Source organism: Schistocerca americana, chromosome 3 (genome assembly GCF_021461395.2).
Source record: "Schistocerca americana isolate TAMUIC-IGC-003095 chromosome 3, iqSchAmer2.1, whole genome shotgun sequence".
Taxonomy (NCBI): Eukaryota; Metazoa; Arthropoda; class Insecta; order Orthoptera; family Acrididae; genus Schistocerca; species Schistocerca americana.
This window is the reverse complement of record NC_060121.1, coordinates 301,012,214-301,027,234: the sequence shown is the minus strand read 5'-3', so window position 1 is coordinate 301,027,234 and position 15,021 is coordinate 301,012,214. Positions and strand designations below refer to the sequence as shown.

The 15,021-nt window shown below is 46.6% G+C and overlaps 28 non-coding genes across 28 annotated transcripts; 9 read left to right on the top strand and 19 right to left on the bottom strand.

Moving 5' to 3' along the window:
• Nucleotides 1-60: 60 nt before the first annotated feature.
• On the bottom strand, nt 61-132 carry Trnac-gca. Its single transcript has one exon. It is a non-coding gene; the product is annotated as a tRNA-Cys (tRNA).
• A 318-nt stretch (nt 133-450) lies between these two features.
• Trnaw-cca lies at nt 451-522 on the bottom strand. The gene has a single exon. It is a non-coding gene; the product is annotated as a tRNA-Trp (tRNA).
• A 118-nt stretch (nt 523-640) lies between these two features.
• On the top strand, nt 641-712 carry Trnaa-cgc. The gene has a single exon. It is a non-coding gene; the product is annotated as a tRNA-Ala (tRNA).
• Nucleotides 713-987: 275 nt separating this feature from the next.
• Trnac-gca lies at nt 988-1,059 on the bottom strand. The gene has a single exon. It is a non-coding gene; the product is annotated as a tRNA-Cys (tRNA).
• Nucleotides 1,060-1,377: 318 nt separating this feature from the next.
• On the bottom strand, nt 1,378-1,449 carry Trnaw-cca. The gene has a single exon. It is a non-coding gene; the product is annotated as a tRNA-Trp (tRNA).
• A 118-nt stretch (nt 1,450-1,567) lies between these two features.
• Trnaa-cgc lies at nt 1,568-1,639 on the top strand. Its single transcript has one exon. It is a non-coding gene; the product is annotated as a tRNA-Ala (tRNA).
• A 275-nt stretch (nt 1,640-1,914) lies between these two features.
• Nucleotides 1,915-1,986, bottom strand: Trnac-gca. The gene has a single exon. It is a non-coding gene; the product is annotated as a tRNA-Cys (tRNA).
• Nucleotides 1,987-2,304: 318 nt separating this feature from the next.
• On the bottom strand, nt 2,305-2,376 carry Trnaw-cca. The gene has a single exon. It is a non-coding gene; the product is annotated as a tRNA-Trp (tRNA).
• A 118-nt stretch (nt 2,377-2,494) lies between these two features.
• On the top strand, nt 2,495-2,566 carry Trnaa-cgc. The gene has a single exon. It is a non-coding gene; the product is annotated as a tRNA-Ala (tRNA).
• A 6,812-nt stretch (nt 2,567-9,378) lies between these two features.
• On the bottom strand, nt 9,379-9,450 carry Trnaw-cca. The gene has a single exon. It is a non-coding gene; the product is annotated as a tRNA-Trp (tRNA).
• Nucleotides 9,451-9,568: 118 nt separating this feature from the next.
• On the top strand, nt 9,569-9,640 carry Trnaa-cgc. The gene has a single exon. It is a non-coding gene; the product is annotated as a tRNA-Ala (tRNA).
• Nucleotides 9,641-9,915: 275 nt separating this feature from the next.
• Nucleotides 9,916-9,987, bottom strand: Trnac-gca. Its single transcript has one exon. It is a non-coding gene; the product is annotated as a tRNA-Cys (tRNA).
• Nucleotides 9,988-10,305: 318 nt separating this feature from the next.
• On the bottom strand, nt 10,306-10,377 carry Trnaw-cca. The gene has a single exon. It is a non-coding gene; the product is annotated as a tRNA-Trp (tRNA).
• Nucleotides 10,378-10,495: 118 nt separating this feature from the next.
• On the top strand, nt 10,496-10,567 carry Trnaa-cgc. Its single transcript has one exon. It is a non-coding gene; the product is annotated as a tRNA-Ala (tRNA).
• A 275-nt stretch (nt 10,568-10,842) lies between these two features.
• On the bottom strand, nt 10,843-10,914 carry Trnac-gca. The gene has a single exon. It is a non-coding gene; the product is annotated as a tRNA-Cys (tRNA).
• Nucleotides 10,915-11,232: 318 nt separating this feature from the next.
• Nucleotides 11,233-11,304, bottom strand: Trnaw-cca. Its single transcript has one exon. It is a non-coding gene; the product is annotated as a tRNA-Trp (tRNA).
• A 118-nt stretch (nt 11,305-11,422) lies between these two features.
• On the top strand, nt 11,423-11,494 carry Trnaa-cgc. The gene has a single exon. It is a non-coding gene; the product is annotated as a tRNA-Ala (tRNA).
• A 275-nt stretch (nt 11,495-11,769) lies between these two features.
• Nucleotides 11,770-11,841, bottom strand: Trnac-gca. Its single transcript has one exon. It is a non-coding gene; the product is annotated as a tRNA-Cys (tRNA).
• A 318-nt stretch (nt 11,842-12,159) lies between these two features.
• Nucleotides 12,160-12,231, bottom strand: Trnaw-cca. Its single transcript has one exon. It is a non-coding gene; the product is annotated as a tRNA-Trp (tRNA).
• Nucleotides 12,232-12,349: 118 nt separating this feature from the next.
• Nucleotides 12,350-12,421, top strand: Trnaa-cgc. Its single transcript has one exon. It is a non-coding gene; the product is annotated as a tRNA-Ala (tRNA).
• A 275-nt stretch (nt 12,422-12,696) lies between these two features.
• Trnac-gca lies at nt 12,697-12,768 on the bottom strand. Its single transcript has one exon. It is a non-coding gene; the product is annotated as a tRNA-Cys (tRNA).
• Nucleotides 12,769-13,086: 318 nt separating this feature from the next.
• Nucleotides 13,087-13,158, bottom strand: Trnaw-cca. The gene has a single exon. It is a non-coding gene; the product is annotated as a tRNA-Trp (tRNA).
• Nucleotides 13,159-13,276: 118 nt separating this feature from the next.
• Nucleotides 13,277-13,348, top strand: Trnaa-cgc. Its single transcript has one exon. It is a non-coding gene; the product is annotated as a tRNA-Ala (tRNA).
• A 275-nt stretch (nt 13,349-13,623) lies between these two features.
• Nucleotides 13,624-13,695, bottom strand: Trnac-gca. The gene has a single exon. It is a non-coding gene; the product is annotated as a tRNA-Cys (tRNA).
• Nucleotides 13,696-14,013: 318 nt separating this feature from the next.
• Nucleotides 14,014-14,085, bottom strand: Trnaw-cca. Its single transcript has one exon. It is a non-coding gene; the product is annotated as a tRNA-Trp (tRNA).
• A 118-nt stretch (nt 14,086-14,203) lies between these two features.
• Nucleotides 14,204-14,275, top strand: Trnaa-cgc. Its single transcript has one exon. It is a non-coding gene; the product is annotated as a tRNA-Ala (tRNA).
• A 275-nt stretch (nt 14,276-14,550) lies between these two features.
• Trnac-gca lies at nt 14,551-14,622 on the bottom strand. Its single transcript has one exon. It is a non-coding gene; the product is annotated as a tRNA-Cys (tRNA).
• A 318-nt stretch (nt 14,623-14,940) lies between these two features.
• On the bottom strand, nt 14,941-15,012 carry Trnaw-cca. The gene has a single exon. It is a non-coding gene; the product is annotated as a tRNA-Trp (tRNA).
• Nucleotides 15,013-15,021: the final 9 nt, after the last annotated feature.

The window sequence follows — 15,021 nt, the reverse complement described above, 5'->3', positions numbered from 1 at the left end:
CATGCATTTGCAACTCACCGCGACAATCGTCATTTGTTTTTTCGAGATACTGAAAAATGAAGGGGGCACCCGGGATTGAACCGGGGACCTCTCGATCTGCAGTCGAATGCTCTACGACTGAGCTATACCCCCTTTCACGATCTTTCTGTTCCCATAACTTAAGGAAAAGTATTATACTCTGCCTGGCTAAAGACGTCTAATCGAGCAAAATATTGCGTAATCATTATCTCTCAGTTATATATTAGCGTTAAACGATATAAATATCAAAAATACTAGACACTTCGCGCCTGGAGAACGTGCGAGTCGGCGCCTTCACCTTAATGTCAGAACGCGAAAATTGCACTAGTAGCTTTTTTCAAGCAAGTTCTGTTCGTCCGTTCTCCGTAATCGTTTGGTATCTGATTAAACTGACATACTCGCCTATGGCTTCCGTAAACGAAAATTTCATTGTGACCCCGACGTGATTTGAACACGCAACCTTCTGATCTGGAGTCAGACGCGCTACCGTTGCGCCACGGAGTCGACGCTGCTTAGGTCTTGTCATGAATAGGTTCCTCCAACACTTACTGTACCGTTCAAACCTAAGAAATAATGACAGTAGGATCCACGAGGCACTCGTCCCAGATGTACTTGCTCTGGCGGGGGTGTAACTCAGTGGTAGAGTGTCTGCTTCGCATGCAGAAAGTCCTGGGTTCAAATCCCAGCTCCTCCAATTTTTGTTTCTCCGTGCAGCGGTACAAGAAAACTTTTGCCTATCACCATATTCTACAAAATTCAGTGTACAAGATTCTTCCGCCAAGCAAGTGGATTTCGTACAGTTCGACCTCATGGCGGGAGGACGATGACCTGCAAGACTCTGGGCTGCGATCCCCCCCATTGAAATGTTGCTCCAAAGCCTTCGGTATGGCGTGCAGGGTGCATCTCAAACATGCATTTGCAACTCACCGCGACAATCGTCATTTGTTTTTTCGAGATACTGAAAAATGAAGGGGGCACCCGGGATTGAACCGGGGACCTCTCGATCTGCAGTCGAATGCTCTACGACTGAGCTATACCCCCTTTCACGATCTTTCTGTTCCCATAACTTAAGGAAAAGTATTATACTCTGCCTGGCTAAAGACGTCTAATCGAGCAAAATATTGCGTAATCATTATCTCTCAGTTATATATTAGCGTTAAACGATATAAATATCAAAAATACTAGACACTTCGCGCCTGGAGAACGTGCGAGTCGGCGCCTTCACCTTAATGTCAGAACGCGAAAATTGCACTAGTAGCTTTTTTCAAGCAAGTTCTGTTCGTCCGTTCTCCGTAATCGTTTGGTATCTGATTAAACTGACATACTCGCCTATGGCTTCCGTAAACGAAAATTTCATTGTGACCCCGACGTGATTTGAACACGCAACCTTCTGATCTGGAGTCAGACGCGCTACCGTTGCGCCACGGAGTCGACGCTGCTTAGGTCTTGTCATGAATAGGTTCCTCCAACACTTACTGTACCGTTCAAACCTAAGAAATAATGACAGTAGGATCCACGAGGCACTCGTCCCAGATGTACTTGCTCTGGCGGGGGTGTAACTCAGTGGTAGAGTGTCTGCTTCGCATGCAGAAAGTCCTGGGTTCAAATCCCAGCTCCTCCAATTTTTGTTTCTCCGTGCAGCGGTACAAGAAAACTTTTGCCTATCACCATATTCTACAAAATTCAGTGTACAAGATTCTTCCGCCAAGCAAGTGGATTTCGTACAGTTCGACCTCATGGCGGGAGGACGATGACCTGCAAGACTCTGGGCTGCGATCCCCCCCATTGAAATGTTGCTCCAAAGCCTTCGGTATGGCGTGCAGGGTGCATCTCAAACATGCATTTGCAACTCACCGCGACAATCGTCATTTGTTTTTTCGAGATACTGAAAAATGAAGGGGGCACCCGGGATTGAACCGGGGACCTCTCGATCTGCAGTCGAATGCTCTACGACTGAGCTATACCCCCTTTCACGATCTTTCTGTTCCCATAACTTAAGGAAAAGTATTATACTCTGCCTGGCTAAAGACGTCTAATCGAGCAAAATATTGCGTAATCATTATCTCTCAGTTATATATTAGCGTTAAACGATATAAATATCAAAAATACTAGACACTTCGCGCCTGGAGAACGTGCGAGTCGGCGCCTTCACCTTAATGTCAGAACGCGAAAATTGCACTAGTAGCTTTTTTCAAGCAAGTTCTGTTCGTCCGTTCTCCGTAATCGTTTGGTATCTGATTAAACTGACATACTCGCCTATGGCTTCCGTAAACGAAAATTTCATTGTGACCCCGACGTGATTTGAACACGCAACCTTCTGATCTGGAGTCAGACGCGCTACCGTTGCGCCACGGAGTCGACGCTGCTTAGGTCTTGTCATGAATAGGTTCCTCCAACACTTACTGTACCGTTCAAACCTAAGAAATAATGACAGTAGGATCCACGAGGCACTCGTCCCAGATGTACTTGCTCTGGCGGGGGTGTAACTCAGTGGTAGAGTGTCTGCTTCGCATGCAGAAAGTCCTGGGTTCAAATCCCAGCTCCTCCAATTTTTGTTTCTCCGTGCAGCGGTACAAGAAAACTTTTGCCTATCACCATATTCTACAAAATTCAGTGTACAAGATTCTTCCGCCAAGCAAGTGGATTTCGTACAGTTCGACCTCATGGCGGGAGGACGATGACCTGCAAGACTCTGGGCTGCGATCCCCCCCATTGAAATGTTGCTCCAAAGCCTTCGGTATGGCGTGCAGGGTGCATCTCAAACATGCATTTGCAACTCACCGCGACAATCGTCATTTGTTTTTTCGAGATACTGAAAAATGAAGGGGGCACCCGGGATTGAACCGGGGACCTCTCGATCTGCAGTCGAATGCTCTACGACTTTTTTTTTTTTTTTTTTTTTTTTTTTTTTTTTTTTTTTTTTTTTTTTTTTTTTTTCAGCTTCAACAACCATTCCTCTGATATTCATACGAAGCTAGGCATCGTCGTAACCCGTTACGTTCATTACGCAAGGCTCACGAGAGGGGCGCAGGTTGCATCCGCGTAGACACAAAATTTGGCGCCGCCCAGCGTGGGGCTCGAACCCACGACCCTGAGATTAAGAGTCTCATGCTCTACCGACTTTTTTTTTTTTTTTATTTTTTTTTTTTTTTTTTATTTAATTTTTTTTTCGAACTCACAACCCCGGCATTGCTCACGGCTACTGCCTTATAAGTACCGTGCGCTAACCAATTGCGCCACTTTTTTTTTTTTTTTTTTTTTATTTTTTTTTTTTTTTTTTTTTTATTTTTAGTCCGACGCCTTATCCATTTTTTTTTTTATTTTTTTTTTGTTTTTTTTTTTTTTTCTTTTTTTTGCGCTGACTACTACGCTACCGAGGCACTTTTTTTTTTTTTTTTTTGCTTTTTTTTTTTTATTATTATTTTTTTTTTTTTTTTTGTATGCACTAGAGTGCTTGGCAGCCGGTGGCAAAGCGGGCAGGGGTCACAATCCGGAGGCCTGGCCACGATGTCACCGCCATACCCCGCACCCAGTGCATGGTTTTGTGATTTGATTTGATTGTTACGTATTTATTATTATATTTTGTTTAACCTGCAATGGGGCGTCATGTACGTTCCATCATTTGTATAGGTAGAAACAAAATGATAAAAAGAAATCCATGTCTGGTCTTTGGAGGACGCAGCACACCATGAATCCAGCACAGCACATACTCAAAGTTGGTCTTCACGTAGAATAATTTTCCCAGTTTCCATGTCGGTGATTAGTATTGTGCATTCGGTTTCCCGATGATTGATTGTGGATTGCTCCTTCTCAAAACCCTGAGCATGCCATGCGTCGGAAGAGGAGCGCTGGTAACGTGGTGACACCATAGAGCAGGGACATGCCAAACAACCATTTCCCGTTTTGGAAAGCCTCTTGATAGAAAGAATAGAAGCTGCTGAAAAACTCCTGGTTCGTACTAAATCGTCGTGCAGCTTTGATGAAAGATAACGCGAAATAAAAGGAAACAAATGAGGAGCCTCTTCTGGGTGTCGCCCTGCGGAACCAAAAGTAAAGTGCTGTCATTTGAACATGAAAAGGAAATCCAAAGACAAGTAAATGTTCGAGGCCGAGTGCACAGTGCACTCTGTACCGTCGTTTGACCCATGATGCAAATCACCCACAGCTGATGGTGCGGAGCCGACCAAATCCATGGAAACAATAACAATTTAACAAAGTAGTGAAAAAGAAAAGATAAGAAAAGAAAAACTCCGTCCAATGGATCTGTAAACTTAAAGTCTTCCATCACTTAAAGCAATAGTAAGAAAATTTTGAAACTGATCTTTATACTGTCGCAACTTCTTAATCGCATAGTACTCTTCAATGAGGTACATCTGATAATCGTGTAGCGTTGGCGTTGTATGGACAAGCATGTAATAGACGAACTGGCCCATGAGCCAGACATAACTATTATTCTTAGATTGAGGATAAAGCTGCCAGTCTGGTTGAAGCGCGTCTTGAAGTTGAATGGAAGTATCCGACGTCCGATTAATGACAGCGAGTTTCTTTCGGGTCCACTGCCATATTTGTGTTTGATCCCTGCAGTGGAAGAGATGCGGCAGCGTTTCCACTAGGTTACACTTCTCACAAAACGGGGTGGGCCGCAGCTTGATTTTGTGCAATTTCTCTCCAGTGGGAATCACCTCATTGACAGCGTCATACCAAACAGCTCGAACTCTGGAGCGAAGGAGCGGAAAACTAATGTTCTTCCAGACATTTCTCCAGTTTTTGCCTAAATATTTCTTCTCAATTGGGTTATCCAGCTGCCGTTTAGTAAGAGCAAGATAGGTCGCCGCCGTGTTGAACGGATGCGGGTTGTCCTGAACATAGCTGAGCTCCACATAATACCGCCGGATATAGCCAAGCTCAGGATGAATGTGTCCCACAGACGTTGGCGCAGACAAATCCTTTGGACGTAAGGTGTTGAAAAGCCGTGCAGTGAGACTATTTGGGTTGCCGTGTATTATGCGGGAAGTACGAGTTAAAAAAGTCGCCACACATTGGGATTCAACGTCTTTGACGCCTAAGCCACCTCGGGAACGAAGTAACGAGGTAGCCTTAAAGGAAACTTTAAAGATGTTCCCTCTCCAGACATACCAGCAAGCAAGTGCTAAAATTTTTTTCGCAATGGCTGTCGGGATTGGTAAAACAGCGGCAGTGTGATAGAGCTTACTAAAAACGTAACTATTAATAAACTGTGCCCTCTGCATCCGGTCTAAAGACCGCATGTTATGTTCTTTGATCACCGCGCGTAAGATGGTAAGCTTGCGTTCCCAATTCACGTGGAGCATGGCGTGGGGGTTCGGTGATATAACCAGGCCTAGATGCCGCAGGTCTTCGGTCCTGTCCAACCAAGAAATATCGATGGAATTGGGGTTGCGACCTAACGGCATGATTTTGGACTTTCGCTCATTAAGTCTAGCGCCACAAGCGACAGAGTACTGATGGACAATCCGACGAACTGACCCCAGCTCTTCGGTGTTAGTAATAAGCACACTGATATCGTCGGCGTAGGCGTGGCAGACCGTTTTGGTGTTTAACGTTTGCAACCCGTGTAAAGTTAAGTAAAACTTTTTAAGAAGTGGCTCTATAGCGATCGAGAATAACGTCATAGAAAGGGGGCACCCTTGTCGCACTGCTTGTCGTATGGGCACGGGGGCGGTTAACTGGCCGTTAACCTTCACGCGTGAAGACGTTCCGCAGATACAGTTCTGAATAAGCTGTCGAAAACGCTCGTTGAATCCCATTTGACTCATTGTGCGCAATAAAAAACCGTGATTAATTCTGTCAAACGCCTTATCGAAGTCGAGAAACAATAACGCCAAATCAGTGTTGGTAATCCAAGTTAAATAAGTCAGGTCGCGATATTCACACAGGGCATTCAACATCGATCGACCACTGACTGCACCCGTCTGATAAGGGCCAAGTACTTTGCCAAGAAGTACTTTAAGCCTGGTGTTTATAATCCGAGTCAAGATCTTGAAATCAGAGTTAAGCAACGTAATTGGCCGAAAGTCATTTAACATAGTCGGATTGGATGTTTTAGGAACCAGGACAACCATGCCTTCCGTGAACTGCGGGGGGAAGGCAGCATGCGATAACAGTTCGTTATACATGGCGGTCAATTCGTCGCCGATCACATCCCAGAACCGCGAATAAAATTCGACCGGCAAGCCGTCTAAGCCGGCAGCTTTGTTCTTGGCAGCGCACGCAAGGATGGACTTAACTTCAGAATTGGTGACATTGGCCAAGAGAGTAGCGTTATCATCCTGATCCACTGTGGAGGCGATGTCGTTTAAAAAATCATCCCCCGCCGATAGATCGGTATCTGACTCGGAATAATGTTGTCGAAAATAATTGAAGACATGCGTCTTGATAGCACCCTGTTCATTGTACAGATTCCCGCCAGCATCCTTCAGATGAGCAATAATTTTTTGTTTACCACGTTTGGTTTCCCGTATGAGATGGAATAACGATGCGGACTCGTGGGAGACGTCATCAGAAGAGCGCGATCGGACCCGAGTGCCAACAAGTGCTTCACGAACTAAAGCAGTAATTCTGGCTTTGAGACGCTTGATGCGGATCAGGTTGTCGGACAAAGCAGATGGATCGCTGTACAGCTGGCGTAAACCGAGGAAATAAAATTCTAGAGACCGTTTCCTCCAATAAGCCCTGGTCCTGGCAAACTGGCAAATACATTTCTTAATCCGCGGCTTGACAAACTCCGTCCACCAAAGAACGCGCTCCCTATACCGAGCTTGCCTCTGGAGGCACTGCTGCCAGGTGTCAACGAGGCAACGCCGTAAATCCGCTTCATCGAGCAGCGAGACATTCAGCTGCCACGTGCCGCGTCCCAAAAATGTCTTCTGCCGCACATGCCGAATCGTTAGATGGTATGCGGAGTGGTCACTAAAACTGAGCGGCCATAATTCACAATCACGAATGGTATGTAAAAGATCTTGAGAAACATAAAACCTATCCAGACGGCTAGAAGAAGCAGCGCTCACATAGGTATATCCCATCGTGTGTGGTCGAAGGTGACACCAACTATCTTGTAAATGCAGTCCATCTGTTAACGTTAGTAGCTCGGGACAAAAATTAAAATGCGGACTTTGATCTTCGTTGCGTAAAACGCAGTTGAAATCCCCACCCAGGATGATCTTCAGTCGAACGTTCGGCAATAAGGTCACAACTTCAGCCCTAAAAAATTCACTTCTGTCCCTTCTGCCAGCGGACCCTGTCGGGGCGTACACGTTCAGGAGAAGCAAATCCTGTAATTGGGCGGCAATGCCGCGTCCCGTTTCTAAAATCGCTGTAGGTTGGTAAGCGATGCCAGCTTTGAATAAAATCGCAGTGCCCGCCTCAGTGCCAAGATTTAATATGGCATCATACCCAGGTATTTCTCCAACCTTGGGGGACACAACTTCTTGAAAGAAAACTATATCTATATCGGCGGCATATAGATAGTCGGTCAAGCATTTAAGTTTGACATCAGATGCAATCCTATTCAAATTAACTGTGGCAAGTTTATAATCTTGCATGGTGGGGATAGAAAGGGTCCGTGTTATTCACTTTCGTCTGCCCAAGACTTCTCGGCCGGCGTATGCTGATGGCCAGTATCCATCAGCTCAGGACTCGGACGGTCGACATGCATCTCCATATCGGCCTCCCCCACGTGGCGCGCGACGGAACCCATTTCATCTGTGCCGCCGCGTTCACTGCCGTCTTTTCGGATCTGCTTTATAGTGCGCTGCAGTTTCTTTTCCAGAGTGCGGATCTCCTCCGCACTCTGCTTCCGTGCCGACCGCTTAGATTTCCCAGTTCTTGGGGGAGGTGCGTCGGCGTCAGAAACGGTTTTGACGTCCGTCAAGAGGCTGTGTGTAGACCCTTCCTCAGATAGGTCACTGCCGAGAGGGAGGGGCGTGGGGGGCGCAACGTCAGGGGGGCAAGAAACGCGCGACCTCTCGCCACCATCCGACAACTGTTTCAGCTCGACGGACGTAGTTGGAGTAGGGACGGGAGTCGGTCCTGCATGGTCGGCACGAAGGCCGACAGTCGGGGAAACCTGCAGGTGTGCAGCGTGGCCGTCGATATCGGTGACATCACTACGAACGGGACATTCGGGGGTTGCCACAGAGTTGTTGACAATGACCGCGCCGGCGTCTGGGGTCACCGCAGCCTGTTGGTGGAGCGTCGGTTGTGTCGTAGGCGACTCCATCAATGTCTGCGCGTAAGACAACCGATTGCCATCGTGCCCATCGAGAGGTGTAAGACGATGTTGCATTCCTCGGCGACCCGCCCGGACACGGGGACAAGCAGATTTTAGATGGTCGGTAGAACCACATATTACGCAAGTTCGCGGTTGTCCTTCGTACATCACCAGCGCGCGAAAACCCTGCACCAAAATGTTGGACGGGATGTGCTTCGTTAAATCAATTTTCGCATTCCGAACGCCGTTATCAACATTGAAATGTTTGTAACCCCTCCATTGCTCGGCATGAATTTGCAAGACATTACCGTAGGGAGACAAAGCTTGCCGAATTCGATCGAAGCTAACTTCGAAAGGCAGATTGAATATACGGACGGTTCGTAGCCCTAGTCCAGCATGACTAACAGATACTTTACAAATTTCGCCTTTAGAATTCACAAAATCCACAGTGCCTTCCGTGAGGGTCATAATACGAACGCAAGGATCGTCACTAATCAATTTTACATAAACAGCGTTCGCAAGAAAATCATACGAAAACCCAAGAACTTCATCATCTCGCAGTCCTAATCGATCGTAAAACCAGTCAATAAGTTCGTGAACCTGTGGTCGAGCATAGCCATACGGAAATCCAAATCGTAGCGTGTAACGTCTCAACTCATCCTCCATCACTTTCGTGAAGTAGTACTTACAATACCAACAGCTGCGTGCGCTCTTAAGCACAGGCGAAGCGACCACCACCGCACGTCTGCACACGGCCGCGGCCGCGGCGGAACTAACGACTGAGCTATACCCCCTTTCACGATCTTTCTGTTCCCATAACTTAAGGAAAAGTATTATACTCTGCCTGGCTAAAGACGTCTAATCGAGCAAAATATTGCGTAATCATTATCTCTCAGTTATATATTAGCGTTAAACGATATAAATATCAAAAATACTAGACACTTCGCGCCTGGAGAACGTGCGAGTCGGCGCCTTCACCTTAATGTCAGAACGCGAAAATTGCACTAGTAGCTTTTTTCAAGCAAGTTCTGTTCGTCCGTTCTCCGTAATCGTTTGGTATCTGATTAAACTGACATACTCGCCTATGGCTTCCGTAAACGAAAATTTCATTGTGACCCCGACGTGATTTGAACACGCAACCTTCTGATCTGGAGTCAGACGCGCTACCGTTGCGCCACGGAGTCGACGCTGCTTAGGTCTTGTCATGAATAGGTTCCTCCAACACTTACTGTACCGTTCAAACCTAAGAAATAATGACAGTAGGATCCACGAGGCACTCGTCCCAGATGTACTTGCTCTGGCGGGGGTGTAACTCAGTGGTAGAGTGTCTGCTTCGCATGCAGAAAGTCCTGGGTTCAAATCCCAGCTCCTCCAATTTTTGTTTCTCCGTGCAGCGGTACAAGAAAACTTTTGCCTATCACCATATTCTACAAAATTCAGTGTACAAGATTCTTCCGCCAAGCAAGTGGATTTCGTACAGTTCGACCTCATGGCGGGAGGACGATGACCTGCAAGACTCTGGGCTGCGATCCCCCCCATTGAAATGTTGCTCCAAAGCCTTCGGTATGGCGTGCAGGGTGCATCTCAAACATGCATTTGCAACTCACCGCGACAATCGTCATTTGTTTTTTCGAGATACTGAAAAATGAAGGGGGCACCCGGGATTGAACCGGGGACCTCTCGATCTGCAGTCGAATGCTCTACGACTGAGCTATACCCCCTTTCACGATCTTTCTGTTCCCATAACTTAAGGAAAAGTATTATACTCTGCCTGGCTAAAGACGTCTAATCGAGCAAAATATTGCGTAATCATTATCTCTCAGTTATATATTAGCGTTAAACGATATAAATATCAAAAATACTAGACACTTCGCGCCTGGAGAACGTGCGAGTCGGCGCCTTCACCTTAATGTCAGAACGCGAAAATTGCACTAGTAGCTTTTTTCAAGCAAGTTCTGTTCGTCCGTTCTCCGTAATCGTTTGGTATCTGATTAAACTGACATACTCGCCTATGGCTTCCGTAAACGAAAATTTCATTGTGACCCCGACGTGATTTGAACACGCAACCTTCTGATCTGGAGTCAGACGCGCTACCGTTGCGCCACGGAGTCGACGCTGCTTAGGTCTTGTCATGAATAGGTTCCTCCAACACTTACTGTACCGTTCAAACCTAAGAAATAATGACAGTAGGATCCACGAGGCACTCGTCCCAGATGTACTTGCTCTGGCGGGGGTGTAACTCAGTGGTAGAGTGTCTGCTTCGCATGCAGAAAGTCCTGGGTTCAAATCCCAGCTCCTCCAATTTTTGTTTCTCCGTGCAGCGGTACAAGAAAACTTTTGCCTATCACCATATTCTACAAAATTCAGTGTACAAGATTCTTCCGCCAAGCAAGTGGATTTCGTACAGTTCGACCTCATGGCGGGAGGACGATGACCTGCAAGACTCTGGGCTGCGATCCCCCCCATTGAAATGTTGCTCCAAAGCCTTCGGTATGGCGTGCAGGGTGCATCTCAAACATGCATTTGCAACTCACCGCGACAATCGTCATTTGTTTTTTCGAGATACTGAAAAATGAAGGGGGCACCCGGGATTGAACCGGGGACCTCTCGATCTGCAGTCGAATGCTCTACGACTGAGCTATACCCCCTTTCACGATCTTTCTGTTCCCATAACTTAAGGAAAAGTATTATACTCTGCCTGGCTAAAGACGTCTAATCGAGCAAAATATTGCGTAATCATTATCTCTCAGTTATATATTAGCGTTAAACGATATAAATATCAAAAATACTAGACACTTCGCGCCTGGAGAACGTGCGAGTCGGCGCCTTCACCTTAATGTCAGAACGCGAAAATTGCACTAGTAGCTTTTTTCAAGCAAGTTCTGTTCGTCCGTTCTCCGTAATCGTTTGGTATCTGATTAAACTGACATACTCGCCTATGGCTTCCGTAAACGAAAATTTCATTGTGACCCCGACGTGATTTGAACACGCAACCTTCTGATCTGGAGTCAGACGCGCTACCGTTGCGCCACGGAGTCGACGCTGCTTAGGTCTTGTCATGAATAGGTTCCTCCAACACTTACTGTACCGTTCAAACCTAAGAAATAATGACAGTAGGATCCACGAGGCACTCGTCCCAGATGTACTTGCTCTGGCGGGGGTGTAACTCAGTGGTAGAGTGTCTGCTTCGCATGCAGAAAGTCCTGGGTTCAAATCCCAGCTCCTCCAATTTTTGTTTCTCCGTGCAGCGGTACAAGAAAACTTTTGCCTATCACCATATTCTACAAAATTCAGTGTACAAGATTCTTCCGCCAAGCAAGTGGATTTCGTACAGTTCGACCTCATGGCGGGAGGACGATGACCTGCAAGACTCTGGGCTGCGATCCCCCCCATTGAAATGTTGCTCCAAAGCCTTCGGTATGGCGTGCAGGGTGCATCTCAAACATGCATTTGCAACTCACCGCGACAATCGTCATTTGTTTTTTCGAGATACTGAAAAATGAAGGGGGCACCCGGGATTGAACCGGGGACCTCTCGATCTGCAGTCGAATGCTCTACGACTGAGCTATACCCCCTTTCACGATCTTTCTGTTCCCATAACTTAAGGAAAAGTATTATACTCTGCCTGGCTAAAGACGTCTAATCGAGCAAAATATTGCGTAATCATTATCTCTCAGTTATATATTAGCGTTAAACGATATAAATATCAAAAATACTAGACACTTCGCGCCTGGAGAACGTGCGAGTCGGCGCCTTCACCTTAATGTCAGAACGCGAAAATTGCACTAGTAGCTTTTTTCAAGCAAGTTCTGTTCGTCCGTTCTCCGTAATCGTTTGGTATCTGATTAAACTGACATACTCGCCTATGGCTTCCGTAAACGAAAATTTCATTGTGACCCCGACGTGATTTGAACACGCAACCTTCTGATCTGGAGTCAGACGCGCTACCGTTGCGCCACGGAGTCGACGCTGCTTAGGTCTTGTCATGAATAGGTTCCTCCAACACTTACTGTACCGTTCAAACCTAAGAAATAATGACAGTAGGATCCACGAGGCACTCGTCCCAGATGTACTTGCTCTGGCGGGGGTGTAACTCAGTGGTAGAGTGTCTGCTTCGCATGCAGAAAGTCCTGGGTTCAAATCCCAGCTCCTCCAATTTTTGTTTCTCCGTGCAGCGGTACAAGAAAACTTTTGCCTATCACCATATTCTACAAAATTCAGTGTACAAGATTCTTCCGCCAAGCAAGTGGATTTCGTACAGTTCGACCTCATGGCGGGAGGACGATGACCTGCAAGACTCTGGGCTGCGATCCCCCCCATTGAAATGTTGCTCCAAAGCCTTCGGTATGGCGTGCAGGGTGCATCTCAAACATGCATTTGCAACTCACCGCGACAATCGTCATTTGTTTTTTCGAGATACTGAAAAATGAAGGGGGCACCCGGGATTGAACCGAGGACCTCTCGATCTGCAGTCGAATGCTCTACGACTGAGCTATACCCCCTTTCACGATCTTTCTGTTCCCATAACTTAAGGAAAAGTATTATACTCTGCCTGGCTAAAGACGTCTAATCGAGCAAAATATTGCGTAATCATTATCTCTCAGTTATATATTAGCGTTAAACGATATAAATATCAAAAATACTAGACACTTCGCGCCTGGAGAACGTGCGAGTCGGCGCCTTCACCTTAATGTCAGAACGCGAAAATTGCACTAGTAGCTTTTTTCAAGCAAGTTCTGTTCGTCCGTTCTCCGTAATCGTTTGGTATCTGATTAAACTGACATACTCGCCTATGGCTTCCGTAAACGAAAATTTCATTGTGACCCCGACGTGATTTGAACACGCAACCTTCTGATCTGGAGTCAGACGCGCTACCGTTGCGCCACGGAGTCGACGCTGCTTAGGTCTTGTCATGAATAGGTTCCTCCAACACTTACTGTACCGTTCAAACCTAAGAAATAATGACAGTAGGATCCACGAGGCACTCGTCCCAGATGTACTTGCTCTGGCGGGGGTGTAACTCAGTGGTAGAGTGTCTGCTTCGCATGCAGAAAGTCCTGGGTTCAAATCCCAGCTCCTCCAATTTTTGTTTCTCCGTGCAGCGGTACAAGAAAACTTTTGCCTATCACCATATTCTACAAAATTCAGTGTACAAGATTCTTCCGCCAAGCAAGTGGATTTCGTACAGTTCGACCTCATGGCGGGAGGACGATGACCTGCAAGACTCTGGGCTGCGATCCCCCCCATTGAAATGTTGCTCCAAAGCCTTCGGTATGGCGTGCAGGGTGCATCTCAAACATGCATTTGCAACTCACCGCGACAATCGTCATTTGTTTTTTCGAGATACTGAAAAATGAAGGGGGCACCCGGGATTGAACCGGGGACCTCTCGATCTGCAGTCGAATGCTCTACGACTGAGCTATACCCCCTTTCACGATCTTTCTGTTCCCATAACTTAAGGAAAAGTATTATACTCTGCCTGGCTAAAGACGTCTAATCGAGCAAAATATTGCGTAATCATTATCTCTCAGTTATATATTAGCGTTAAACGATATAAATATCAAAAATACTAGACACTTCGCGCCTGGAGAACGTGCGAGTCGGCGCCTTCACCTTAATGTCAGAACGCGAAAATTGCACTAGTAGCTTTTTTCAAGCAAGTTCTGTTCGTCCGTTCTCCGTAATCGTTTGGTATCTGATTAAACTGACATACTCGCCTATGGCTTCCGTAAACGAAAATTTCATTGTGACCCCGACGTGATTTGAACACGCAACCTTCTGATCTGGAGTCAGACGCGCTACCGTTGCGCCACGGAGTCGACGCTGCTTAGGTCTTGTCATGAATAGGTTCCTCCAACACTTACTGTACCGTTCAAACCTAAGAAATAATGACAGTAGGATCCACGAGGCACTCGTCCCAGATGTACTTGCTCTGGCGGGGGTGTAACTCAGTGGTAGAGTGTCTGCTTCGCATGCAGAAAGTCCTGGGTTCAAATCCCAGCTCCTCCAATTTTTGTTTCTCCGTGCAGCGGTACAAGAAAACTTTTGCCTATCACCATATTCTACAAAATTCAGTGTACAAGATTCTTCCGCCAAGCAAGTGGATTTCGTACAGTTCGACCTCATGGCGGGAGGACGATGACCTGCAAGACTCTGGGCTGCGATCCCCCCCATTGAAATGTTGCTCCAAAGCCTTCGGTATGGCGTGCAGGGTGCATCTCAAACATGCATTTGCAACTCACCGCGACAATCGTCATTTGTTTTTTCGAGATACTGAAAAATGAAGGGGGCACCCGGGATTGAACCGGGGACCTCTCGATCTGCAGTCGAATGCTCTACGACTGAGCTATACCCCCTTTCACGATCTTTCTGTTCCCATAACTTAAGGAAAAGTATTATACTCTGCCTGGCTAAAGACGTCTAATCGAGCAAAATATTGCGTAATCATTATCTCTCAGTTATATATTAGCGTTAAACGATATAAATATCAAAAATACTAGACACTTCGCGCCTGGAGAACGTGCGAGTCGGCGCCTTCACCTTAATGTCAGAACGCGAAAATTGCACTAGTAGCTTTTTTCAAGCAAGTTCTGTTCGTCCGTTCTCCGTAATCGTTTGGTATCTGATTAAACTGACATACTCGCCTATGGCTTCCGTAAACGAAAATTTCATTGTGACCCCGACGTGATTTGAACACGCAACCTTCTGATCTGGAGTCAGACGCGCTACCGTTGCGCCACGGAGTCGACGCTGCT